Genomic DNA, 26,587 nt, shown 5'->3' on the forward strand with positions numbered 1-26,587 from the left:
AGTCGGTTGAAAAAATTCAATTCAAAATGTACTGATGGATCATTAATATTATTATAGTTAATAATTGGACCAGAAATATTCTCTTGAAATTACTGAGAAAAGATGCCCAAATATCAATGCTAAAGGTCAATCCTTGAGTACTCTCTTCTTTTAACTTCATATAATAGCAATTCATTACTTACAAACTTTTATTTGTAGCCATTTCTTAATTTATATTCTTCAGACTGCTCTGTTTTGAATAATACAAATTGGTGGTAATCTGTATGCCAGGCTTGCTTTTTATACCATGTGCTTATATCACAGTACAGTATTTGCTCATACTTTCCTCTGCAATCTACTCCACAGGATCTGCTTTATCAGATGATCTCCAGAGATCTAGATGATCTCTAGTGGTCCCATCCAACTCCTACTATTCTGTGATTCTGTGATTTTGTTCTATTTCAAGCATTCACTTTTGCCTTGAAGGGCTATTTTATTCTAAATAAGCAACATTAAAACCTCACTGATCTGCAAATGTAATGAACTGTGAGATACAACCCAAGACCTAGCCAACTAGTGGAAAGTTTTAATCTCAAGAGATTTAGCTGGGTCTCAAGTGAATATACTAGAAAATCAGTTAATCTAATACGCATGCTTCAATTTCAATAGTAACATTAAAAAGTTCTGAGATAAATGTATACGATTACAAGTTATTTATACAAGGCCCAATGAATCACTCTAATCTTCACTAATATTTTGACATTCGTGGTACGAGAGTGAGAGGAGTAGAGTGAATGTCACATAAAAAGAATCAGTGTTAATGGGTGATGTGTGCAGGCTTCTGTAGTGGTTGCAGCACCACCAGCGTTACTTTCTAATTTAATAGATAAGAAATCACTAAATGTAGTTAGGTGATATTAAGCCATTTGGAACCAAGAACACAAACTGCAAACGTGAGCATTTCTCACTTTTGAGAAATAAAACCCTCCTACCACAGACAGCAGGGTGAAAATTGCTCTTGACATCATCGAGGGCAGAAGTTCTATTTATAGGTGTTGTTGCCAGAGAGAAGCATTTATGATCACTTGGTTTGAAGTTCATGAAGTCATAGCATAAAATTCCTCCAAACGAGTTCTACCTTCTGCTTAATAGAGATGCACTTGAATGACACCACATCTCAAGAGAAGAGAGGTAACTGATTTAAAAGAGTCAAGAATTGAGCAAACTGTCACATACCTCAAAATCCATTCCAATACCTGACCAGCATGAAAAATGTGCAAAAATTTTCATTTCCAGTTAGTCTTACTTCACTTTATCTAGCTTCCAGCTTTTCTGTTAAATCAAAACTCTGTCTGGCATGAGAGTTATTCTCTCCTTGTATATATCTATAGACCATGATCAAATCACCTCTTAACTTTCTCTTCACTAGGTTGAGCTCTATATTTCAGCATATTCTCTAGGCCCCATGGTCCTCTGTGCAGAGCTGTATTACTTTCACAGTGGCATCTGGCTTTAGGCAAGCCTTTGAAATATTACATTTATATATTTACGAAGAGCTGTTATTTGTTCTGGTTCAGTGCCCTTGCAGAAGCAGATACAGGTGTCAATCTGGGGAATATTTGGAGGACTGCTGACTTTCTTGTTTAGGACTTTTCTTTTGACGAATGCTGCAAGCTTGACAGAGTTTTCAGAAGGTTTCTAAACTCTTGTTTAAAGCAGATGCCTTGCCATATACAAGCATGCTTGCTTGCTGTGGCTTGGTCCCAGCTGATGTTGCGCATAGCCCCTTGCCTCTGAATTTACCAAGGACCTTCATATTCTTTTTATTGCACAGTGTACAATTCTTGTTTGTTATCTCCAGCACTTTAATCAAATTTATTTCAATACATTATTCTAGTACCATGGATATTTATTTCATTACAGCTTAACTAAAATTTTTGCTATCAAACAACTCAAACATAATTTTAGAAAAAAAGGATGATTATTTTCCAATTTAAATATCAAGAAAGTCCAATTTATGGGCAATAGAGGGAATCTCTATATTAGAAATACTGAATCAAAAAGACTTCTGAGGCATTTAGTTGAAGAACTTACTTACACTTCTGCACAGCGGTTGCACCTTAGCCTGGTCAACAAGTTAGTGATTGGCTGTTGTGTGTTTCTTTTCAAAAACCACCATATCTGTCATATTAGCCAGCATCTCTGCTGAGAACAGTGTTAGATTAGGACTTCAATACTCACAGGGTGGCCGTGTTTTAATCATGCAGGTGGCAGAAAACTCTGTCTCACCTTACAGATCTGAAGTGCCTGACTTCAGTGGAGATGCCTCAATTTGCAATAGTCTCAGAAATGGCAATATAACTAAAACTTGCTGCTCCCTCTCACTAATAGCTCCACTGAAGCCTGGCAGTTCATGCTTGCAGGAAAAGATATATGCTGTATGTCGTTAACTGCATATTTGGTTGGGTGTTTTTCTTTTTTTTTTTTAATTTCATTGTGCTCAATATCTGAATTCTGAATTAAGTAATTTAGTTCATTTTTTATTAATACAGCTCATTTTGAATGTTAGGCTTGAATGAGACAGCTGGAATACAAAGCGTTCATTAAGGCCAGCAGATTACAGATGAAATACTTTGCAGAGCTGGCTGGAATTGTATTTTCAGCCAAAATCCTCCTAAGATTTACAGGCACACCTAGCTTTACTTTTCCAGGGGGATAGGTTTGGACTCCTCATGTGAAGAACATCACAGGATTCTGCAGACTCTGAAAAAAAGAATGAAGGTGCAATGAGTCTTCTCCCTTCCAATAATTCCTGCAAATGAGAAGTGTTTCATTCTTCCTCTTTGCCATTACAATCTCCCAGGAACACGGTGTTATTTATTACAACTTTTAATTTTTTTTTTCAGAATGTTTCCCATTTGCTTCTGAGACAGCAGCAATTTTACCTGACTAGTGCCATGCTAAATGACATTCCAACGATTCCTACTGTGACTGTCTAGAAGGCTCTGAGAATCTCAAAAAGGATTTAGCTGATCAAGAACTCTGCCTTTGGTTTGTCCCAAAAATATCTCTAAGCTGTTTTCTACAAGTGTACCCTTACATGAGTAGTCAGCTTTCCACAGTATTATGTCATCACCCAGAGCTAAATCTGTATAAAAAGTGCTTTGCTGTGTTTGGAATAAAGCAGTCATTAAGCTCCTTTTTGAAGAGCAGTAAAAGAAGCATTAACCTGTTTTCTGGGAGAGCTGGAAAAGTTTGATTTTCCTTGTTTCTTTACCATCTTTATTACCTGCTAATTCTCTAATATAAGGTATAAGCATAGGGCAGGTACCAGCAATAGTAAGCTTTGAAGAAGGTTGCTAATAGAAGCCAGTGGCAAAAATCCCAATAGCTCTTTTAATGTGCTGGGCACAGCTCATAAAAAAGGGCAAAAAGCAACTTCATTGTCCCAGAGCTCCTCAGGAGAAGAAACGTGACAGCTGGAATCACAATTACCACTGCTCCCTGATCCTGCCAGCGGGTAGTTATTTGCTGTGAAATTGGCAATATCCAAAGTTCAGTCAAATGCAAAGTAAACAGACTGAAACAACGGAGATAAATATTTGCTTTCTAATCCCTTTGAGCTATACAAGACTTCAGCAAAACTTGTAATGGGCTGAAAAACAATTCAGGCTAATAAAATCTCTTCCCCCCCCCCAAAACAGAATAAAATACCAAACTCTGAAACTGTTCCTCATTTCCAGCAAGCTTTGAGTACATCAGAGGACATTTCTTTTGACTGCTTATGATTTCATGAAATCAGTGCAGCTATTAACTTCGCACTTTGTTAACTGACATTAACCTGATGTCTTTGGTAACACGAGTCAGAAAGAAGTCCTGGAAAAGAGAAAATGGAAGAAGTATGCTTCTTTGTGACAGGTTCGTTGTAGTGAAGTTCCCTCCAGAAGATGAGCTGATGGGAAGGTAGAAAGCTGAACAAACTTTCAATTCATTATTGCATGGTCACACTCCTCGCGTTCTGAAGGAAGAGATTTCTCACAGTGAGGTTCACTCTTCAGCCTTTTCCCACAGAAGTGGAAGATTCACCCTCCAAGTCTATCTCACTCTTACAGTGGCAAGCCAGGACTTTTAGGTTTCTAAGTGAACTTTACACAACAGTAAATTTTGATTTAATCATTACTTTCACACATGCACTTTCTAGGTGTATAAACTAGAAGTGAGGGCAAACTTTCAAACACCTGTAAGAGTAAGGTGAGATGAGAAGTAAGAGGAGGTGAGAAGGGCAGCTTCTGATTATGTTTTATCCCAGCATGCAAAGACCACCATGGCAGTGTAGTTTGCAATACATGGCTCCTCCACAGAGCCCATGGCAAATATTCAGGCTGCATGTTGCAGCTAATATATACGTATGCAGTAACATTTGACAAGCTGCTGAAACTAAAACTGCTGACTGCTTATTACAGTATCTTTCATTGATTTTGTTTAAAGTTATAAAGAGCTGCTTTTGATTATCTGGCAAATCCACATTCTAACACTTTAACTTTTCAATATAAGTTTGCAACTCTCAGTGCTGCACAGTTTAAATGAACTTGGGATTTATTAGAGAGTAAACCTCTCTTGGAAAGGAAAGGTGAAATATTCCATTGCTACTGATTTTTTCTAATGCCATCATTTTAAATTCTAGTTTCATTCAAGGTTGAATTCTCATCCAGTTGAATAGAGCTGCCCTTGTGATATTTGTGGATGAATCTATCTCAGGTATCACTATTTCATAACAGCATTACATGAGTGATGTGTTTGCCCTTCAGTAAACAAGTGAATTTTGAAACCCAACTTTGTTTTAGGATATCTCTGCTACTTTCAAAAAGAAGCATCTCATTCTTAGATTAGCAGCTTTCAAAAAGACATATATATATTTTTTGTCTCAAGAATATCTGAAAGACATTGGATCACCTTTTCCTGTAAAGTTCTACATACTGAGGATGTCAGCAAATTTCTGTGTTCTCTGCAAGAATGTCAGATCTGAGAGGAAAGCAGAGGAAAATGTTTTTCTACTGAAACCACCTTTAGATATATTTTTTTCCCATAAGAAAGGGAGCCCAGTTAAAAAAAATACAGCAAAAACTGAAATCAAATAATTTCCAACCAGATGTAATGAATACTTCTCCAATTATCTTTCAGTTTGAACTTGAGGCTAGAGAACATACAGGTTTCTGACTGTGTTAAAAAAAATAGGCTATTCTCTTTCATAAGGCTTTTAAAGGTATTTTATTAAAGAAACATGTCAGAATGAAAAATAGAGGTGCAAAGTTTGTAACATAAGTTAGCTATAGGTCCACCTGTGTCTAGAGTTTTTTGAGTTTTTGTGGAGTTTTTTCACTCATTGTTAAACACCTCTTCATCCATATAGCATTTCCAACCTGAGTGTGCTGTGTAAATTATGTGTTTAGGAGCATCAGAGTAAGAAATTTATTAAGGAAAAATCCACTATGGAACCTCTAGACTGTGATAAGAGCTCCTAAATTTGACTACTTGATCTTTTAGGCCATGGGAACAGCTCTGTAGTTTTGACATAACCTATCTGAGGATTTACATTTAATACCCCCATGTATCTACATTCGTAACAGGCCTCTCCCTTTTCACTGATCTTGGAATCTGGCAGATATGGCAGAATCACACTGAGGACCAAAGAAAAAGATGCTTCGATCACATGGGATTGCAGAGGTTTATAAAAAGGGAATAACCTTCTTGCTCTGAACAATGAAATAGCCAAAAAAAGAAAGAGAGGCAATGGCTTAGTCAGGCAAGGAACTGAACTCTAGTGAATTTTCATCTGCTATTACCTGTTTGACAAGGTGACTCAGGCTAAAGAGCATACTTTGGGAAGATGGATTTGCTGTTTTTCTAAGGAATTTTGAACTGTCACCCTTGGGCACCACATAAACTTATACAAATGGTTTCCAGACACTACCCTTAGAGCATGATATCCATCATGCTAATAGACCATAACCCAGCTTTAACCCAGCCAGGCACAAAATCTTTCCAGAAAATAAGATCTTTGCCACAGAATTTAACTATAGTGCATGAACAGCATGTGAACCCCCAAAATATCTACACTGCACTAGAAAACTTTGTGTGGATTTCTTCTTTCTTTTTCTTTTTCTTTTTTTTCTTTTTTTTTTTTTTTTTCAGGGGGATGCATTTATTTAGCTAGGATGGAAAAAAGACCCCAGGCAACTGTATAATCATAAAAAAAAAAAGACTTAAGAACATCAGATTTGAAAATAAATAATGAATTGGTGTACATTTCCTTGCACATCTTCAAAAAAAAGTACATGTGTAATGGTTAATACATTGACTGTACGTTAAAAAAGCCATAGAAGATACTCATAAGAAAATATGATAAGGGAATAGTATAATGAGTAAGACTTGCTGTTCTCCATCAGAAACACGCCGAGTAGTGACTGGATATATGATTAAACACAGTGTCTTCCGTGTTCTGTATGAACTTGAAAGTAGAATGAGCCTAGCAAGCCTGCCTTGATTTTTCCAGCCCATTAAGTGTCATTTACAGCACAATGTCATTGATGACTTCAGAGATTCAGATTAGGTGACAGACACCTGCGATAGCTCTGAATAGTTTTTACAGTGCCTTCAGGTAAAAGCTTTGTGTCTTAAAGTAAAGTCAGTTGCATTAGAGTAGTACCTAAACATCATACATTCCTTTTTGCGTATAGCTGTCTTGTGAATCTTGTTCCTGGAGCACTTCTTGGACTGCAGAACATTCTCAGGTTGCTGCATTGATTGAAGCTTGAAACTTATTTTCAAACTTTCTTTTGTCTTCTAACCTGTTTGCACCCTACAGCATCTGTTGTCTCTGGAGAATGCAAGGCTTCCTGTGGGCAGTGCTGCTTTTCCGGAAACATGAAATTGCAATCAGACAGCTAAAATGTAAGAAAGCTGAGGTAGAAAATCCCAGTTTATTTTTCCCACCCTTTTTTAGATTTCCATCTGCCTAGGTTATGTACTTACCTGAGGGCATGAGCATAGACATGTCAGCAGGTACTCCTTCCACAAGGTCTTCCAAAGGAGGCTTTACAAACCCAGATTTTTTATGGATATTGATTTTCTACCCATAGTATCCTTGTCCTAATTCCATATTGACTGGAATTTCACTTCTATGACACCACTTACTGAAAAAAGTGACGGTCAACTTTCCTCAGTACCTCTGGAAAGGAAAAAGGACAAGACCAATACTATTTTCTGTGGTATAAATAAACCTATTTCCTGGTAATCAATTACCCTGCATTTATACCCATGTACAAAGAGTCAGAATCTTTATTCTATTAAGAACTCTTGTTTCCCAAAAAGGAATAAAAGCAATCCTCTCTGAATATAATAAACCTTTACCGGTTGCTACTTTACGTAGAGGTTTTTGGGGTTTTATTTTTTTGCTTTTTTAAAAAATAAAAATAAGAAATCAGTCTGCTGGAATTTAATGTGCTGTATTTTTTGCTGAAAATTTTAATTTGCACCCTGATATAATACTTTTCCTCTCTTTCATTCTCTTCAAGATGGTAAGATTTTATCCTTGCACCTTCTAGAAGTAAGCTAATGTAACATATGATCCTTAAATAAAGCCTCTGGATTATCCCTACATAACCTGCATTAATGCTCTCCAGAATGTGAAGTTCTCCCCTGGAAACCTTCCAAGATCAGGGGAAGACAGGAATTATTTTAAGCCTGATACGGTTCTTTGGTAATAATCTCAGGGATTTAGATTTGTGATCATCAATGTGAACTCTTCACTTAAGGCTGTGTTTTATTGGCGTTTCCTCACTCCATTCCCCCTTTCTTGGAAACAGAAAAGTTCAGCTACTATAATGTTTTTGTTTATTTGTTTCTTTTTTAAAAGAAGACAAAAACATAACTGAAAAGAAGGAAAAAACCACCAGAAACATCTAAGGGAAAGCACATAGCAAATGGGATGTAGGATCCAAGAATTTCTTCAAGGCTTGCCTTGAACATTTACTTGTGCTTGCCTTTTCAGTAAGAAATTTTCAGGGGAGTATTCAACAGAAAGGATCCTGTGTGACACATTCAAAGTCTGCTAACCAACCTAGATGCTGAAGCGCTGTTTACAAAACTAGCTTTTAGGGAGCTCTGCATTACCAAATGTCAAAGAGATATAAGTGCTTAAGACAAACCCAAAGCTGAGCTTAAGCGACCCTTATGTGGTGTCTGGCAAAACTTTACCTATTGTTGAGACTGAAAAAATAAAATAGGACTGGCATGAGTGTTTTCTCTTTTTCTTACCATCCCATTTCTCACTGTGATACTTGTACCAGTTAAATCATTCTTTCGATAGAAGGCAGCACAGAGAGACAGCTAAAGATAAAGAACAAAGTCCTGATCTATTTCTGCTGAAAATAAACTGTAACCACCATAGTAAAGCAATGCAACAACAGAGCAGCTGTCCTATTTTTCAGACCATGACATCCCTGAAGCATAAACTCTCAAGGCAGGTCATCAGCTTTCCCAGTAATATTCCTGAGTCACGCAGGCAGATATTCCAATTTGAGATGGTTACACCTGAAATCCTTTTTGCTTAGCTCTTGTTCAGCCACCTGTTAGCTAAAGGGATATCAATTCCTGTAATAAGTCATGAGTAACTTCCTACAGTTTGAACTCAGCCTTTCTTGGCCTGAATTGAAAACTCCTTTAGACTTTAGGCAGCGCTGTAGGAAGATTACATTAGGCAGATGACCATACTATAAGTGAATCAATTCAGGTATAGAGAACTATGGTCAAGGCCTCCAGAAAAAGCTCTGAGGCCACTGATGTGTATCTGCAGGTTATCACAACGTCCTGTGAAGGGCTGGCTAATGAACTACAAGCAAGAATAACTGCTGCTAGAACTACAGGCAGCAGATCTCCATTCTGTTGCTTACCCATGGAAGCAACCGTTTTGAGTTTGGCCCAATAAGCAGCACAGCTAGACTGTAGCAAAATAAGAATAGATTCTTCTTCTGTCTTCTTCATCCCATCCAGGCTTTTTTTTTTTTTTTTTTTTTTTTAATTTTATCTATTTATTTTTCCCAGTTAAATTTGTTTGTTGACAGAATGGATGGTATGCTCAAGAATGTAAGTTAGATGAGAAGGGCTCTGCACTGATTTGCCTTTGTTATGAAAACTGCAAGTTAAACTGCATCTACACAGGCTGTTGTGTGCATATGCTTGGTGTCAGGAGAGGAGAGACATGGCCCTGACAGCCAGCCCTGCCCAACACAGCAGCATGGAGGTCCTGTGAGAATTGATTGATTCAGCATCTCATGCAATACACAAGTTCATTAGTGTCTGGCAGTAAATAATGCAGAACCCTCCAAGAACATTTTTATAGAAGGATGTGTTTTCTTCTGTGAAGTAGAAAGAAAGGAGTCATAGAAGGGAAGATTGCATCTACACTTAGCTATTATTTTCACAATTTACACCGTGTGATATATATTCCAAATATCTTTCTAGCTATGTTTAGTGACGAAACCTATAAATACACACGATAATTAGGTTGATAAACTTCTAAGGACTTTTTTCTATTTTGTTTGTTTTACTAATGGAGCTAATCTCTATATCCTTCTGGAATAGTAGATAATATTAGATAGATAATAATAGTAGATAACATTTCAAAGACCTTACTGAACACCCTAAACAACAGATTTATTTTTCAGACATCATTTGTTCAATAAAGTATCTGAGGAGACTATATGCAGAGTGCTACAGAGAAGTTGTACTGACTACCATGTACTTTTTATTTCAACTCAGTGTATACACAAGTATAAAAAAGATCATGTAACTGAGATGACTTAAAAAAAACAAAAACAGTACAAACAGTACTGTTGGTAGGGATGCTTGATATATCAACACAATAGAATTGACCCAATTTTAGTGTGAGCAATTTATTTCTCCAAGGTATAAAAATAATTCATCAAATCCTGTTTAAGATTTTTGCATCCACAATATTACTGTATGCTGCAACAGTGTTTCCACTTAACAAGGAAATTTAGTTATTATTTTATGTATGAGCAACAAGGAGTTAATTAAAAGTTTAAATCTGTTCTAGATTTGCCAGTTATGAAACACAGAATTGAAATAATTATCTATGAATAATTAAAATCTTCATACATTCAAGCCATTCTAATTATTCCTTTATTTCTTCTAGATTCTCCTAAGTACAAGATCTAAGCTTTGCTTCTGATGTAGCTGCAGTTATGCACCAGGATATGTTTGCCAGTTTCTGAAATTCCAAAAAAACAAAACTAAAGAAATATACAGAAAACTACGTTCTGTTACTTCTATTTCAGTAATGCATAATTGTTACAATATTTTATACATCTTTGGTTTATCCATCACCGTGTCTTGCTTTACTGTTCTGTATTTTATAACTACTAAAAGCATAATTCAAGAAATTAACTCAAATTACCTGCTAGAAGAAATATTTTAGTTCTAATTTCAAATCAAGCCGATGAAGTGAGGAAAGAGTGTCATTAAACTTAGTGTCTGTGCTGTAATGGAGATAAATCTCTGTATTGAGCTGAAGAAATTTTGAAAAGATCAGCAATGGTAATAGGATTGAATTCCATTGTGTTTTCAACCAGCTTCATCACTTTATAGCCCAATATATTTAGTGACATAGACTGCTGGCTAGGACCATGCTTCTGCATAGTTGAGCCAGAAATCATTCAGAATTACATTTTGCCCAGACTGTGCTTCATATGAGAAACAAAATTACTTCTGTGACAATATTTCTTATCTCATCTACCGTCAATTTTCTGTCTTGTCAAGTTGCTTTGTTTCTGCAGTATTCATTTTGAACCCATGCCGTTCAGGTGTTGGACTGGAAGCTGGCCCTCAGAAGCACCATTCTTTGTTTTGCTGCTAACTCACTTGTGTGAACTTTGGTGAGTTCATAAATCAAATTTTGCCTCAGTTTACTAGTCTCTAAAACTGCTGTGATAAATAGATGCTGTGTTTTGTTTAGCTATATTTCAAGATACATTGACCCAATAATCAACAATTTACTACTAATAAATCCTAATGTTCAGTCACTGTTACAAGAAGTCAGCTGGGTCATTCCATGCTGTCCTTATTACAACCATATAGGAACCTTTGATCACATTTCATTCAAGGGCCAGAAGTATCTGCAGAGATGTTTTCAAGTTAGCAGCTAGCCTGACATATGTGCATTTCACGAAATCGTGGGTTAAATTCTTAATGACTTCAAATAAACCTTTTATCTTTTCAAGTGCCAATCAGGATATATTCATTTGCAAATACAGTCTAATTGTTTAACCTTATTCTAAACCTTTGGGACCCAATTATCCTTCTGCTTGTAGGAGTGAAACCTAATTACCTTTTTTCAAAAATAAGATTAGGCAATTCTTGTAATTTATGCCACAGATTTAATTTTGTAACAGATCTTTAGCTGGCATGGTTCTACTGAACCAACAGTATGCTGATTCACACATACACATATTGAAGTGTTTGCTAGGATTTTTCCCTAGCAATACTATTGATATTGATAGCAGCTGCTTTAGTATTAGTGATCTGAATTTCAAAACAATGAGCCCATTTAGTTTCCACAGATTGTAATGGAGTTTGCCAAATTATGTTGATACAGGTTGTGACCCTCTACATAATGGGTTGCTTATCATAGAATCATAGAATGGCTTGGATAGGAAGAGACATTAATGAATATTTACTTTCACCCTCCTTGCCATGGTCAGGGACACATTCCACGAGACAAGGTTTTTCAAAGCCCCATCCAATCTGGCCTTGAGCAATTCCAGGGATGAGGCATTCACAGCATCCCTGAGCAACCTGTGCCAGTGATCATCACAATTTTTTCATCACCACCATGATCACAATTTTTTTTCCTAACATCTACATCTTGTTCTTTTATAATGCTCCCTGACTCCCACCCCATCTTTCCAGTAGATCCCCTTGAAATATTTGTATACAGATTGCATACAGTTACTAAAAAAAATATGAATAAACTCACCATAAACAATGAATGTATGTCAGCCAGGTAGTTATTGGTCAGGCAGGAAAGTATTAACTTCTATTGCTTCTTGGTTGCAGTTTCCTAATTGTCTACATTTTTCTAAAATTTTTAGGTAGTTTTCTTGAGTCTTTGAGTTGCTTGTCATTCCCATCTCAGCAATTTTATTTGTATATTAAAATTTCTTATCCTGTGTGATTTTAACTCACATACTTTCAGTTTTAACAACTATTTTAGTAAAACAGAACCAAAGTCACTCAGACATGCTACAGAAAGCTAGATTTTGGGTCACACATAGGTATTGGTTACAACACATTTTTTCTCTGTTCTCAATCCTGTTTTTCCTTTTTTGCTCCTTATCTGCAAGTCCCATTTTCTAGTTTCTTTTCATCCCAGTAACTGCCTCACCAGTGCTAACTAAGAGAGAAGAAAGATTTCCCAGATATTCAGAACATTCCTGTTTATTGACCAAGTATCACTTCTACCTTCTTCACAGGAATCTGATATTGTTATAACATGCTGAAATTTGGGATATAAGCAAATTTGTGAAAAGCTGCTATTGAATAAGTGTTTTACCTCTTCATGCACACAAATATCTTTCTGTGTAAGCATAAATTTCACAGCTGTCCATACTGAAATTCTTTGGTTTTTGTTTTTTGGCATTTTATACATTTCTCTGTTATGGCAATCTTTATACTCTTATCCTGCTTTTTAAAGCTTTGGCAGCCCTTTAACATGTGCCTCATGCACACTAAATACATTTCCTCAGTACTCTGTCATCTCTAATGAAAATATCGAATCGCTTCATACTCATGACAATCCCCATAAAGCCACACTTGATGCAACTTTCCATTCTGATATATTGTTGATTCTCACACTTCAAATATATTTATTTATGAATATATACACCCTCCTTGGTGTATATATGGAGAAGGTCCATGGAAATCAAGTTTTGCAGTTATGTTTCTGAAAGTGCATTACTGGACAGTAATAAAAGTGTCATCTGTTCAAAGCTTCATCTGTTCATGCCCTATTCAACACCCCTGCTAACATTTCATAGGTAACAGACACATTTTACATGATTTGGCATACACAGCGATATCCTGTCTATTTTGACACTTCTCTTTTTTCATTTTCATTTTCTATTTCATTTTCATTTTCATATTTTCACATGTCAATTAATTGACTTTCAGAATTTTCCCATAAACTGAAGTTAAGCTGATTTGACTACTACTTTATCTCCAAATTTATTCTTAAGAATAAGCACTCTATCTGCCTTTTTCATTTCTTTCCTATCACACCCTTAAAGACAGGAGTTGAATATTCTCTGATTGTTTCAGCCAGTTATCATATTATCCTACACTGCTTTCATAAATGCCAAAAGCAGACCTACATAACACTCCCTAAATGAAAATCCTTTATCCTAGCACCCACTCCCTCCTTTTAGAACACATGCCCTGAATACATACTTCCTCTTTATTTCAAGTCAGATATATTAGCAGTTCCAGTAACTCTTCTAATTAAATCAGAGTTTTCCATCCTGGACAATGTACAATAAGCCAAAATAAAGCCTCGTTATAGCAGTTAATTCATTTAATATAGCTCCTAAGATATTACTTCTATAGATTGTCTGCAATTTTCTACACATAACGTCATTCATTTGAATTCAGATCCTAATTTGAGGCTAGCAAGAGTCACCAACTTCACTCAATATGGGAATCGAGATTCTTACATAACATTTTAATACCAGTTAAAGACCAGAAAGTAAATGTTTAAGGGAGCCTGTTCTGGTATGAGCACTTAAAAATACTCTCAGTGTCAGATTTTACAAAACTGGAAAAAAAAAAAAAAAAAAAAAAAGTAGTCAAAAAAGCAGGAATTGGAAACTCATTGGTAAACATTCAGATAAGTTTGTTTCCTTCTTCTCTAAAGTCCTTCTAAAAAGGTCACTGTGATAAAAATAGAGCTGCTTTCTTTTACAGGGATTTTGCTTGAGAGCTCAATTTATTCAGAAATCAAGACAGATTGATGCTGTTCCCTGGGAATGCAGATAGGCATATTTTAGACAATAAACCAGGAGCCCTTATCTGCTGAATTTTGTCTTTTCAATGTATCTATCCTTTGCTAATTTTAGGTCTGCATCCTCTATATCCTGCCGTGTTTTATTTTTTCTCTCATTCAGCTCTGATTTCTCATTACAGCATGTCCTTATAGCACATATTTTGTACTTATGACGCATCTGTTCTCATTTTGCTCCTGCAAGTGCCTGAACGATAGCTAAATGCATCTGTAAGGACAAGTGCTGAACAGGTGCAAAACAAGACCACAAGTAATGAAAGGATAGGAAGAAATCAGAGAATAATTTTTGCTCTGTCAGGATTTGCCTAATATATGTATAGCTATTACACAGGCAATACAAATGTTTCATTTTTTTTTCAGTTTTTTTTTTTTTTCTTTCAATAAAAGCATGTTTTGGAGTTAATTGTGAGAAAATTTGGTAGAAAATATTCATTCTCTATTGCTGATTTGGCTAGCATAGCTTTAGGTATTTATAGGAGAGACAGCTTTTCAGGGTTAGTCACAGAAAACATACAAAAAAGTGTGAATATGCTTGTATTACTTAGACAAAATATGCAAAGATATTTATTTCACACATGCCATGAATGAAAATGTCCTTTCTTGTTCTAATCTCACTGATAAGACTGGATAATCACCTGTGCTACATTCCTTGTGTGTTGTTTCAGCCACATAAAATGTAAGTTGGCTACCATTCTCTACCTGATGTTATGGCTTTAAAATATCTTTGCATTCAGCCCTGAGAACAGCAAGATTGCATCTCCAAGACCTTAGTAAATTTATTTGGGAATAGGCCAAAAAACACCTCTAATTTTGTTCAGTTGCCAAATGACTGGTGAGAGTGAAGAGTGGGAGTCAGTTTGAATAGACATAGTCTGACTATTTCTTGCTGAAAAGAAGCATCCGGAAAAAGAAAAAAAACAAACAGTAGAGTAGAACAAAATTTGATTGAAAATATTCATTTTCATGCAAACCTTGCAGGAAAACAGGGGTAACCATAGGATCAACTTACAAAATACAGAATAAGATTAATGCTTTTCTGTTTTGTAACCTTGTTAGACACCTGACATGCATAATAGGGAGACAATTTCCTTTTCTGCCAGAGATAAGTTCACATCATTCATTTCACGGGATCATGTATTTGTGCTATGTAGCATATGCTGTCCAGTCTTCTTTATGAACAGCCCATCAAAATTTGTTAAGGCTGATTGGTGGCTGTTGGTAGTTGGCTTTCTTCTGCTGGATGATCCAGCAGCTCCTCCAACAGAGCCTCTCTGCTGCTAGAAATGCTGTAGAACTGTTTAATCTGCTCCTGAAAGGTTGGTCATGCTGCATAGAGATTTTTCTATAAAACAGCCAACATTTGCAATTACACCTGGGGCAATTAGAGAAGAAACTGGTTTCCTCATGCCATCTTCTAAAATTGAAACAAAATACCCAGATGCAGACTGAGCTCAGTTGCTCTGTAGCAGTCATCTAAGAGAAGACAGAGAAGCAGATTTTCTTTCCCCTCAAATCTGAAATCATAACAGCCCTTTCTGACATGAAAAATTTCTAATATCTCGTGGAACCAGAGTAGATCTGGAGCTTCTTTAAGCTCCGCTGGAAATCGTAGCCTGAGGAGCAATGCTCCTCCCAGCTCCTCCCTGCTTTTCTGCTTGTGCTTTGTTCATGAAACTGTTCCCACAGGGAAATGACCCGCCTCGAGAATCACTGTTCCAGAGTCATCACACTGAGATACATGAGCGCAGACCAAGGCTCCTTATTTTAAACGACATTAGCTTAGAAGGTTTCTGTGTACTCCGAGCTTTTTTGCCCTTTTGTTAATGTATGAAAGAACTAGGGGGAAATACAGCACACGTAGTAATCCTTCTGGAAAGACAGAGTTTTTATTAAGACTCTATCCTGAGTTAAATGGCTCTTTTTTTGACAACAGTCACACTGCTGCTCTCTGAAGGGCAAGAAGCTGAACTTTCAGGGAGCCAATTAGGAAATGCTTCAGAAAGAAGCCCAGTGACAGCACCAATCTGAGAGATTAACTACAGTAAAGATCCTCAAAGCCCTGGCTGCCAAAGTATGTATTTTCAGCATTGTTATGATCTTACTTTTGCATTACTTAAAAACTGCCTTTACAAAAGGACAAGTAGCAGGACAACTTCAGATTTTTAAACTTATTTCTTTGCCAGGTCCCAGAGCTTTGCATGTGAGGAGTGTCACAGCAAACATCTTACCAACGAAGATTTACTTCTTCTGAGAAAAATAGGTTTTCTTAATGAAAAACACTCCTCATGTTATTGTGTATAAGACAAAGCAAGCCTGAAATGTGTTTTATCCTTATGCATTTGCAGTCCTCTGCTTTTTAGAGTTAGAAGGGGTTGATGTTTCCCCTGGGTCATGGCTGAATATTTAACTGCATAGACACTAAATTTTGGCTTATCTGAAAGTAATAAACTAAACAGTGATAGTAAGAATTAACTATGGTGATAGAAATTTTGTTTGATTCTCCAGTATAAAGGAAAACATTAGTGAAAAAAGAATAATAATTAACTTTCCCTGGTCACACACACAGGCTCATGAAATAATACCCAAACTTCATAATATAGAATGTATTTCATATCTATTTTCTTACAGTAAAGACAAAGATGTCCCTACTAAAAATGATTGTTGACATTCTTGCTCCAGCCAAACTGGGTTGTAATCTTTCTGCTTTCGTTGGAATATAGGGAAAGAAGAGTGCATAAAAAATTATAATCATGTTTTTAGAAATCAACAGTAATAGTTCTCCTTTGTCAATCTGATAGTAATTTAGAAGAACATAAGACTGAATGGCTCTGGATGAGACCTGCTGAATCACAGCCTGAACCTCAGATTTACCACCTGAGGCAAGCAATGTGTCAGCCCTGGGAGCACAGGTAAAGACAATTCTCCTGTGCTACTGGAAGGGGTGGAGCCTGGCTCCACCTTTCCTAGACCCCATTTAAGAGCTGACTACCACTGGGAAGAATCTCTTTTGGAGATCACTCCTCTTGGAGGCTTCTCAGCAAGCCTAGGATAAGAGCAAGCTTTCCATCCATTCTTCTAAAGAATGGATGGAAAAGAAAAAAAAATTCTTCTTCTAAAGAAGAATTATCACAATAAAGTATGATAACCTGTTTAGCCTAACTTTCCCGTAAATTTCTTAACTATAACATCTCTATAGTCATTGACTACACAGGCTCGTAGAACGGTTTGGTTTGGAAGGGACCTTTAAGATCACCTAGTTCCAACTCTGCTACAGACAGGGACATCTCCCTCTAGACCCAGTTGCTCAAAACGCCATCCAGCCTGGTCTTGAATGCTTCCGGGAGGGGGCATCCACAGCCTTGCTTGGCAACCTGTTCCAGTGTCTCACCATCCTCACAGTAAAGAATTTCTTTCCAATATCTAATTTTAACACATCCTCTTCCAGTTTGAAGCCATTTCCTCTTGTCCTTTCACTACCTGCCCTTATAAAAAGCCCCTCCTCAGCTTTTGTGGGGATGATTTATCATGTTAGGAAATGAATGTACACAGATGTTTTCTACAAGATTTTTGTTTATGATCAGTAATATCTGTTTGTCAATGTCTCACTTTAGATGTGGTGCCTCCTCACACATTTTGTTGCAGCTCTTGCACAAGGGTGAACTTCACCTAGCAGCTTCAATGGATAATGTCATTAGAATTCTTTAATCAGCAAAGCTCTCACCTGTGTGCTCATTAAAAATACCCAGCAGTGTCTGATCATGCAAGCTCTGACCCTGAGGTGTTGTTTTTGGAACAGAGAAGCAACAGTAGCCCTCCACACTCCAGTGAAGATGACTGCTGCAAAAAAGCTGAATACTAAAAAGAGTGGAACAATTTTTATTAAAGTAAATATTTTCTTTGTCATTTTTATCAAGCATTAACACTCCTGGGCTGTGTTCACAGAAATCCTGTAGTTCAGACCTGGTTCATTTATACTTATTCTTGATTAATGTACTGTTTTGTATTCACTGGTGAAACATGGTGTTCTCCCATTTGGATAAATTAAATCAGATATGATTATCTATTTTTCTACACTTTTCCTTTGCTTATTATTCTGTCATATTTTGCAGCAGTATGCACATTTAAAAGTATACTTCTATGTAATCTTCTAGCTACAAATTAAAATGATAACACATCTTTTACATGACACGCTCTGAGGGACAGAGAAATTAAGATCAAATTTTCAATTTTCATACTATTTTTATCACAGTTCTTTCAGAAACGCTGACTTTCCTAGCATTTTCTCAAGTCAGCAGTTTCTCAGCAAGGCTATCACCTTCAAAAAATAAGATGAATTATTAATTTGTGTGGGTACTTCAAATTACATCCAGTAGACACACTAATTTCCCTTCGCTGTTTAAAAGCTTTTGTTCTACTCAGATTTTATATGGAATTCACTGCTGGAATGTCTTCTTGGAAACTGCTTTTGCATCTACAAGGCATGAGGTGGCCTTTTTTAATTTTCTGTCCACTTTTTAGCTTTTCTTGAGGTGAAGATAACCTCAAACTTCTTAAATGCCTTATGTACTGCTTTCTTTTTTTTGTGTCTGCTAAGTCAGATCACCAACAAAGTTAAAAACCTAAGAAAACCCAGACAGAACAAAAAATAGTCCTCAAACCACATAAAATTAAAAGATTACCTTCAGAAATTGTGGTGTTTAAAACCTTAATGTTACATAGTGATTTCTGAATATATTTATATAGATACACATCCATCAGCTACCTGAAAAACAGGTCTTATTTAATGTATATAATATCACAACTGTGAACATATATACAAAGAAGAAATTCTTCTCCACTATGTTTCGCCCTTTTCAGAGGAAGATTTCTTCACAGAACTTCCCTAATGTAGCATCGTCAACCAACATTCATTGCTATTGAAACGTACAGTCTATTATTATCTTACCCTTATGAGATGTTACCATAGTTATGATTATTTTGATCTGTGAAACCTACAGGGAGCAATTCAGCCCTTTTATCTGCTGCTTATGCAATATGGTACAAGAGGTTACGTGAGATGAAGAATACAAGGGTATGTTGTTAACAGAACTTCATATTTCAGCTGAATTATTACAGGTTATGGCCATGGCAATATGAAACACTAGATTAGATAGTTCTTTTCATATCAATAGTTAGTGCAGTCTTAATTAAATATTCCAGTCTGATCTTCACAAAGGGGCAGTCTGAAGACCAACAATTGTCCCTTCCTGCTTTAAAATCTTCCAGACATCATTTTTTTTTTTTCCTGAAAATGGAGAGAACTTCTGGAGCATTCCACTAGAAAATATTTTATATGCAAGAATATAAATTTGAACATCAAATTCTGATAATTAGTGCTTTCCTCAGCTTATGGGTTTTTCTGTGGTTAATAATACCATTGTTTAAAAGCAGAGAGGTGCATACCTTGTCCTTACAGTAAATGAAACACTTTTTCTTCAAAATCAGTCTTTCATTAGTGTTTTTGAAGTCAATTGAACAGTGGTGTCTGTCAACAGTTGCTACAAAGCCTGCTCATAACCTTTGCAGCAGTTCTGAATGTGCTTTCAAAGAATTTACAGCAGATACGTACAATTTTATAGAGCAGAAAGAATATGAGATTTATGTGAAATTCAGTAGCTAAGTGTAGGAGGAGAAAATGATCATCAGAAAATCCTTGAAGTACAGAGGAATCTCAACACATTATATAATTGTTTAGACATGCTTTAAACAGTACTAAACTCAATTCTTCACTGTTTTTATTTATCAATCAGTATGTTAGACTTTGTGTCTGAAAATAGATGACATGAATCTGTTACTAGCTGCACCTAGCTTTGAATTAGGAAGCCAAAGCCTAACACCACAGGGAACATTTGGATGTTGTGTTGAGGGACATGGTTTAGTGACAACTATTAGTGATGTGTGGATGGTTGGACTGGTTGATCTTGTGGGTCTTTTCCAACCTTGGTGATTCTATGATTCTAAGTGTCATTACATAGATCCAATGAGACAGTAGTAAGTTACCTGTTTCAGGTCCTGTCTCCTGAGCCTGTTCAAGGCCAAAATCAGAATTTCTGTCGCAGGAATAGTGAAAGGAAGATTGTACATACTGGCTGCAATAAGGTATAGCTCACTACTTTGAGGATCTTGTTTCAGCAGTTCATCTGATGCAAAATTAATCAATTTCTTATAAAAAATTGCCTTAGATGATGGTGAAGTACTTCTGCTTTCAATTAATTTTAGTTCTCTTCAGTGGCCTGTATTAAAAGAATTGATGCATTTGTGTCGAGAGAACACATACGCCTCATCACAGTTAAAGTGAAATGCACTGATTAGTACTTTGCACATTCCCAGCATTATGAGTCCATTTAAAGAGTTGCACTATTGCACTATTGTGGCCATCCTCCATATACACATACATTGTGAGAGCAGCTTGTTGCAGAGGAAGAGGATGCCTAGCTGATGGCTTGTCCCTGGTGAAGGATATTGCCAGCAACAGTTTTCAGAGATGTGAACTGGAACCAAAGGCTGAACCTGGAGCCCAAGTGAGGCAGAAGGCTCTGAGGGAGCTCCTCAAAATTTGCTCCCACCTGCCTCCTCCAGGCCAATAGGTTCAAGCTCCATGGCTGTCCCCAGGCGGGGCTGACTGGGGGGACTGAATCGGACTGACCTCCAATCCATCCCAAGCATTTGTGGCAGGTTGCAGAGGCCTTGGAGCACACACAACCCCCTCTCATGCTACAGCATGGGAGAATCTCTTCTTGAAAGCACTTCTGCTCCTTAATAACAATCCATGGCACTTTTGTGACACACTCATCATTGCAGGATACCTTTTAGTCAGGGTTGAAGGGCTGTGACATTTAGAACAGGAATGTGCTGGTCCTGTGTTGCCCATAAAGAAACAATAAATCCTGTCTGCAAGGACAGCAATTACAAGGTATAGTCTCCATATATGTAGGCTGCAAAGACTGAAGGTGACTGGGTCCCCACAAGTTCCCCAGATTTATTTCTTCCACAATTTTACCTTGCAGTTTCTTTAATGATTTTCTACTTTGTGATCCACAACCCATCTGAAAAATCTGCATTCACAAACTGAAAAATCTACTGACATACATATAGTTTAGACAAGTATGGAATATGAAAGAATTATTCTATGGTGTCTGGCATATAGTTTATAGGTTTTCCTATAAAACAGAGCCATTTGGACCACCCTACTACAATATGATAGGAAGAGAATAAGACAAAAATGAATAATGCAAGTCAAATATTTTTACTAGAAGACTAGAATATACTTGTTATTACCCTGCAGGAGATACATCATTACTGAGAATTTCTTCCACATACTTATAAACGCAGCATGGCTTGGTGATTCAGTCTTTTTTCTCATTCTTTTTTATGAAAATTAGAGGAAAAAAATCATTGCTATTCATTTTACAGTGATGTGACACACAGAACTTTGTTGAAGAACAACAAAGTTGCTGTCAGACTTCAGAATATAGAAATTTCCAGGTTGTCTTTGTGAATACTAATAATTTCTATAAGGAATTCAAAATAATAACAGAGATATACCTTAAAAAAAAAAAAGTGTTGGTAGAATCATCATATAATCATCAATTTTAAACCCAGATAATTAATATTGGGCTGTTAAATCTATCTAGGCAGTAAATAGTAAGTTTACTTTTTAAAGGCCCTGGATGCTCAGCACTTTTGAAATTATATGGTTATTTATATGATTAAATGTGCTTTAGAAGCCTATAATTAGCCATTTCTGTTTAAAAATCTTGACTTGAAATTAAGACCATCCTAATTTTTTTTCTTTACTATACACAAGTGATAAATCTTTAAGATGGAGACATTAGGCAAGTTCACATTGCCTGCTCCTGTACCAGCTGAAGCCCTGCGAAGTAGGAAGTGAAAATTATTTTTGGACAGTGTTGTTTTCTCCTCACGCAGAGATATTGCGACAGAAAAAACAGTTAACAGAAGAAAAAAAAAAACAAAACCTGACAAAAACAGGATGAGAAATGGAACAGAAGGGACAGGGGGGAAAACATATTCAGAGAGGAGGGGGAAAATCAAGAGGAAGATACAGAGCAAAAATCTGCTGAACAAGAAATGCATTACAGATGCTGCTGCTTGGTAGCTGTGTGTATGCAGAGCTTTCTTAGTGGTAATAGAGGGCACAGACTTCCATTTCAAGACTGACATGGCACTCAGAAGTCTTTCCATTAACTTCAATGAGCTTTGGATTAAGCACTTAGGGCTAAAAAAGGTTATGCTATAACTGAATCCCTTCTTTTTTTCTTCCCCCTCACCCCTCCAACCCCCCAAGAAAGGAGCTTAAATTATGCAAAAAGTTGTAGTAAACTCAGAAAACTCTCAGAGTTCACAAGCTTTCTCAATCCCCCCTATTTACACTGCCTCCTTTAGACCTTGTGCTTGGAAAGGGAGAAAAGTAGCTTATCTGAGAATTTAAATGAGCTCAGCAATGGCTGGGGCTGCAGAACGTCACACAAGATGTATTACAAACAAGTCAGCAAAGTAGCTTATTACACCAAAAGCGTGCAGAGGATTAGAGAAATACAAGGGAAACCCTGATTGCTATTGTGCTTTGGGATTAATAGAGTTCAAAATAAAGCCAGTGTATTTGCATAGCCTAACTCCTGCGCTTGAACATTTCAAATGTGTTGCAGTTATAATTTCTGCTGAAAACACAAAAATTAATAAGTAAAACTTTGAAGACAACAAAAATTTAATAAACATTTTTATGACTTTTACCCCTTTCTTTTAGTGCCTGTTGTTACTAATTTCCTTTACCACACTTTTAATGTAGGCAGTCTGCGTGCTTCTGGGATTTCCAGCCACAGTTCGCAACCATACCCGTTGGATTCACATGCTGAACACATCCAATTTCCAAAGGAGTCTTGCAGCACAGTGATATAATTTCCTTATTCATCACAAACATTCCTTCCCAACCCCTTCTTTAACTACATCCTCCTCCAGAGCTGTAATTTAATGGCTACTCGGACAGGGTGAGGGTGCCCAGGTGATGGCGAGGTGCTGTGATGCTGTAGTGAGGGCATGGGTGGGTATCCTGAAGAGATCCCATCTGGAGCAGGGCCTGATGTGAGGAGGGAGAGTTGGCAGAGTGGGGCTTTCAGACATGTCCCCAGACCCATTGCACAGCCTCCCCGTGCTGCTTAGGGCTTCTAAATCCTATTTTAGTGACAAAGTGCAGAAGATGCACAGATTTAAAAAGAAAGCAAGTACAGATTGCAGCAACCATTAGCAAGAGTCACATGCCAGGGGCTCCTGAATTGTGTCATGTTGCCCCATAGCTCACTGCCTTTACAGATCAAGGTAAAATCTGATATTAAAGAGAACTATGCTTTTCTCTTCCTGTAAGTCTCTGTCAAACCTGAGTGTTCTTTAGATTTTTAGTGATACATACTAGCATTTCAGTTCCTTATTTCTGCATGTGATCACCTCTATATTTTTTCTAGTTATGACTTATCTACTGGCTTGTACATTACGTTCCCATGAGATTACTGATGTCCAGCATTCATAATATTTCCGTCATTCAGAGAAAGGAGTGCTTTGTTACCCCTGAGCTCCAGAGAAATAGAAAACAAGTTTTTGACACTCTAGTTCTTTGTTCCCTCATTTGTTCCTGGGGACTTTCCACTAAACACTTCAACCTCCATACAGTGGGTGAGTATATAACTTTTCCCCCCAGAGGTAGCAGGTACTCCATTGTTTCAAAGTGCTCTTATTCAAGATTATTATGGTTACTGAGTCTCAAATACTTCTCAGCTGGAATATACATAACAAAGAGCCCTCATGCGAAAGACCAGATATCCTACTTGCTAACGCCTATTGTGATATGGAAATTGCATTCAACAAAACCAGAATATTAATTAAATTAATTAAAAAAAAAAATATTAATGTCAAGAAATGTGGCTGTGCCAGAACTGTTTCAGAAAATACCGCTGTTCTTTTATGGCCCCATATTCATAGCTGAGAGATAGGCATGTTCTTTTTGAAATTAGTCTACAAGAGTGAAGCTAAAGTTATACTATAACATAGACAGGAAAAAATAACCCTTAAAATTAGATTTTGCTTAGCAAATACATTGGCTGCTAACAGTTTATTCTTCTGTTTAAAAATCATGCAGTTAATTCACAGCTGCTCCTGCTATCTTTAGAATATTATTGCTCATGAGTAGGGATGTGGACATACTCAAATAGAACAGATAAAGTTAAATAACCTTGAATATTTGTCCTGTCTGACAGTCCTATAGTAAAAATTTTTAGAAAGTCTTAGTTGCCGTGAAGACCCTAAGTTATGAAGCCAATTGCATTGAGTAATTATTCTATCTTCTCTAATAGTCTAATTAATTTCAAATCAAATATTGCCTTTGAAAATGTTTGTGTTAAATAGCAGGTGAATAGAAAATTGAAAAGTTTAGTATTCTATAAGCTTTTATTGTTCCTAATGATCTGCTTTTGCCATTTCTTAGGATAAGATCTACCAGTATGCTGAGTATTTCCATGATATCTCAGTGTTTACATTTCCTAGAAAGTCCAAAATTATGCTGACCTGGAGAATTCAGATGAACTTTGCTATGGCACCTAATCGGAAATGATCAAAATCTATACTTAGTAAAGGAAATTGCTTCTTTTCCCATCACCCAAATATCCTTTGCAAACCTCCCCTTCAAGAATTCTCAAATACTAAAAATTTAAATGTGATAGTTGTTAAATATTTTATTCTGTACCTTTTTGATCTGTGTGGAAAATTTCCGTATGCATGAATTAAAGCATTTTATTAAACGCATTATGAAGAGCTCTGTTTCAAGAACATTCGATCTTGAATTTAATTTTTTACCGTGCATTGCATTACTTTACTGGAATTCAGGACAAGGTTGGCTGGTACCTGATGCACTGACATTCGTGAGTCTCTTACGATGAATAGAAATCGAACACTAAGTGGTGAGTAATATAGGCCTTTCCTAGCTGAAGATAGTGGATGGCTTAAACTAATATTTTTACTAGAGATTATGTCACAGTGAGAAAATATAAGATTACATTCAGCTGAACAAAATGCTACTTCAATTTTGGGGATACATTGTTGTCTTTTGTATTTGTTATTGTTATTTTTGTTGTTTTAAACAATTTAAATTTCTCCACACAGAAAGTTTAAGAACAAGTCTTACCTATGTGACATCCATCTACAGGAGGGGTCAGAAGGAAGATCTGGGGAACTACAAGCATGTCCGTATCAGAAAGGGTTATGGAGCTGACATAGGCTGGGGATGTAGTCAACCTAGGCTTTAGTAAAGCCCTTTACTCTGTTTCCCATAGAATTCTCCTGGAGTACCTGGCAGCCAATGACTTACACAAGTGTAGGCTTCCCTGGGTAAAGGCTGTCTGGATGGCCAAGCCCAGAAAGTGGCAGTGAATGGAAATAAGTCCAGCTGGCATCTGGTCATGAGTGGTGTTCCACAGCAGTCACTACTGGCGCCTGTCTAGTTTAATATACTTACTGATGATCTGAATGGGGGAATTGACTGTGCCCTCAATAAGTTTGCAGATGACATCAAGTTGGGAGGAAATGTTATCTGCTTGAGAATAGGAAAGCCCTACAGATGGATATGGATAGTCTGGATTGATGGGATAAGGCCAATTGTATGAGCTTTAAATAAATGCCAGGTCTGCACTTCGGTCACAACCCCAAGCATCACTTCATCACCTTCAGGCTTGAGGCAGAGTGGCAGGAAAGCTGTGTGGTGGAAAAGGATCTGAAGGTGCTGGTTGAAAACCAACTGAACATGAGCCACCAATGTGCCCAGATGGCCAAAAAGGCCAATGGCATCCTGGTTTATATCAGTAATGCAGTCAGCAGGAGCAGGGAGGTGCCTGTCCTCCTGTACTGGTGAGGCCACACCTCAAGTATTGCATTCAGCTTTCAGCTCCTCGCTACAAGAAAGACATCAAAACCCTGAAGCGTGTCCAGAGAAGAGCAATGAGGACATGAGGGGTCTAGAGTACAAGTCTCATAAAGATAAACTGCAGGAACTGGTATCATTTAGTTTGGAGAAGTCTCAAAGGAAACCTTATCATGCTCTACAATGACCTGAAAGGAACTTATAACAAGGCATACAATCAGTAAGTGCACAGAGATTTAAAAATCAATTGGTGTACAGAGTTCTAGGCTAAGGAGGATTATTGTGATGAAAAGATAATAAGTGAAAAATACTTACTGATATTGTAGGCTCACAATATCGTCCCCAAGGAGTGACCTCCAGCAAGAGAACTTTCCTCTGTGGCAGTCAGCGCTTAAATGGGATCCAGAAGAGGTGGAGCCAGGCTCACCCTTTCTAGTAGGTGAATTGCCTTCACCTGTGTTCATGTGGCTGACTCATTGCTTGCCTCAGGTGGTCAATCAGAGGTTCAGGCC

The 26,587-nt window shown here is 37.0% G+C and overlaps 1 long non-coding RNA gene across 1 annotated transcript; it reads right to left on the minus strand.

Annotated features, from left to right (window-relative positions):
• LOC122171976 lies at positions 1-26,455 on the minus strand. Its single transcript, XR_006172136.1, has 3 exons — positions 26,391-26,455; positions 7,012-7,207; positions 1-2,742 (listed from the first exon to the last, which is right to left on the minus strand). It is a non-coding gene; the product is annotated as an uncharacterized LOC122171976 (long non-coding RNA).
• Positions 26,456-26,587: the final 132 nt, after the last annotated feature.

This window comes from Centrocercus urophasianus, unplaced genomic scaffold (assembly GCF_019232065.1).
Source record: "Centrocercus urophasianus isolate 14NV4802_14NV808 unplaced genomic scaffold, USGS_Curo_1.0 seq_11, whole genome shotgun sequence".
NCBI classification, from domain to species: Eukaryota; Metazoa; Chordata; class Aves; order Galliformes; family Phasianidae; genus Centrocercus; species Centrocercus urophasianus.